The sequence below is a fragment of the Hippopotamus amphibius genome, chromosome 1 (assembly GCF_030028045.1).
Source record: "Hippopotamus amphibius kiboko isolate mHipAmp2 chromosome 1, mHipAmp2.hap2, whole genome shotgun sequence".
In the NCBI taxonomy this organism is placed as follows: Eukaryota; Metazoa; Chordata; class Mammalia; order Artiodactyla; family Hippopotamidae; genus Hippopotamus; species Hippopotamus amphibius.
This window is the reverse complement of record NC_080186.1, coordinates 91,747,513-91,749,985: the sequence shown is the minus strand read 5'-3', so window position 1 is coordinate 91,749,985 and position 2,473 is coordinate 91,747,513. Positions and strand designations below refer to the sequence as shown.

The window sequence follows — 2,473 nt, the reverse complement described above, 5'->3', positions numbered from 1 at the left end:
TGATGCTATCTCCTAAAATTCAGGAAAAGGGGGCTCTTTCTGTAGTTTCTATCACAGCTCAGAGGGAGTCATGAGCAACATCCCACCTCACCAGCCAAAAGGAACACAAATAAGAAGGTATCACAAGGGAGATGCAGTGTCTGATGGACCCCTGAATAATCAACTGATTGCCTCTCTAATACAAAATGAGCTTCTCCCAAGTTAGAATCATAACACTGCCAAAGCTCTCAACATCTGAGCTATATATACAGAATGACAAAAAAATGCAGACATACTTGATATTTTACAAGGATGTCAAAGAAGTCTTCATCAGGCTCTTTGCTATTAGTCATCAGGTGGCCAAGTACTGACTGATTGTTGTTTTGTGTCAGATGAAGCCCAGGCAAATTACTGAAACTGGCTCTCTGGTCATCCAAACGGCGGCTCTGTGAGCTGGCAAGAAGGTCTAAAAACTCATCTGTGTTGGGGGACATCATGGAAACAGATGGTGTTTTTAGCATCATTCTGGGAGGAGTGGAAGAAGCTGCTGTTGAAGCTGACCTGGTGTTCTTCTCTTGTAAGCAGCACCTTTGATCATCCATTCTATTGCTTTGAAATCGGCTTAATAAGTCAAAGAACCCCTCATCTCCAATAGTATCTGCACTGATTTTCCTTTGAGAATTCGGAATTCGGTGATCAATGGAATTACTGGCATCTTGGAGAACTTTAGTGGAGGAATTAATTTTGTATTTTTTCGCCTTCAATCTGTTGACAAAGAGGAGCTTTGCAGAAGGTTTGGCAATAAGAGGTTTTTGTTTAGCAAGGATTTCACTGTTCCAGTTTGATACCTTTTCTGGTGTTAACTTCATAAGTTCCATGTTTTCCATACTGTGCCGGCATCCAAACTTGGGGCTTGCACCATGCAAACTGTTATCAATTTCAATATTTTCAGACATCACTGAATTGTTTGTGCTGTAGCTCAGACCAAGAACCATTTGAAGATCTGAGAGATCCAGTCTTGCTGTTAATTCACCACTTCTATCCCCAGCCTCTCTTGAAATTTCCAAGTGCTTTTCAGCAAAATGCATCACTTGATCATGATTTCCTAGAGCTGTGTATGCATTTCCTAAGCTCCAACATGCTCTCCCTTCACCAATTCTATCATTTAGCTCTTGAGCAATTGCTAAGCGCTTCAGATGATAATCAATGGCCTTTTCATAGTCTTGAAGTAAAGTATGTGTGTTTCCAAGACTGTAGCCAAATTGTGTGTCTACAGCTGTCTTTAAGCTGTTGAGACAATAGTAGTGTCTTTCTGTAGTATTCAGAGGCAGTTTCAAATTCACCAAGAAATATATACGCATTTCCAAGGTTTCCATATGCTCTTCTTTCAGCTGCTTTATCTCCAAATTCTTTTGCGATAAGGAGACGCTGCTCATGAGCTATAACTGCATCCCTGAAGTTGCCAAGGAGGTAATGTGTGTTTCCAAGATTTCCAAAGGCATGTCCTTGGGCTGCTCGGTCACCCAAAGCAGTCACTAGTGATAGGTTTTCCTCATAATAGTCCACAGCTGCCTGCAGAGAGTTTCTTACTTCTTCTGGAAATTCTCCTACATCCTGAGAACCAGGGCAGCCAAAACTTTTCCCTTTGGCATGATAGACATTTCCAAGATTGTAAAGTGCTCTTGCTTCTCCCACCTTGTCATTAAGCTCTCTGGAAATATCTAGGTGTTGCTGACAACAAACTATAGCTTCATCAAAATTCCCAAGAACCTTTAAGGTGTTGCCCAGATTACCACTAGCTTTAGCTTCCCCCAATTGGTCTCCAATAGTCCTTGCAAGAGTTAAATCATGATGATGATATTCTAATGCTTTGCATAGTCATGCAAATAGAAGTAAGTATTGCCCAGCTTGCTGTAAATAGCACTAAGTGTTTTTAGGTCTTCAGTCCCAACTTGAACTACAGCTTCAAAGAAGGACACACCAGCACGGCAGTCTCCAGATTTACACAGACGCTTCCCCTTCCAATGCCAGTTCTAGACAAGAAGCTTCCATCCTGTAACGAACATGAAAAGAATGGTCTTCCCTCGTGCTTATCAAATTTTCCTCCATCGAATCATATTATAAGCTGGGTATAATAAGAAAGTATTTTGTTTTGTGCCAATACAGTTCTACAATGTAGAGTTGTTGCAGAACATTGTCCGGTTAGTATATTAATGAGTTGGTGTTAATACATCTTAAGCTCTTGCTTCTTCTTTATTAATAATGAAAGGAGGTCAGTGTCTGACAGCTTAAAGGTTCAAAATGCGTCCCAAATCCTTGCATCTCTGGCCCTTTCAGCAGCACTTCAGCAATATTTCTCCCGGGGCCAGCGAGTCCGGGGAGCGAGGCGGATGCTGTGAAGCCACGGCAGCGGCCATCAGCAGCGGCCGCCTGGACGGCAGGCGGCTGGCCGCGGCCCCTCCCCCGGCCTAAATGGTCATTTTAATGGGAGCCA

The 2,473-nt window shown here is 42.6% G+C and overlaps 1 pseudogene; it reads right to left on the bottom strand.

Annotated features, from left to right (window-relative positions):
• Positions 1-239: 239 nt before the first annotated feature.
• On the bottom strand, positions 240-2,272 carry LOC130831110 (G-protein-signaling modulator 2-like; annotated as a pseudogene).
• Positions 2,273-2,473: the final 201 nt, after the last annotated feature.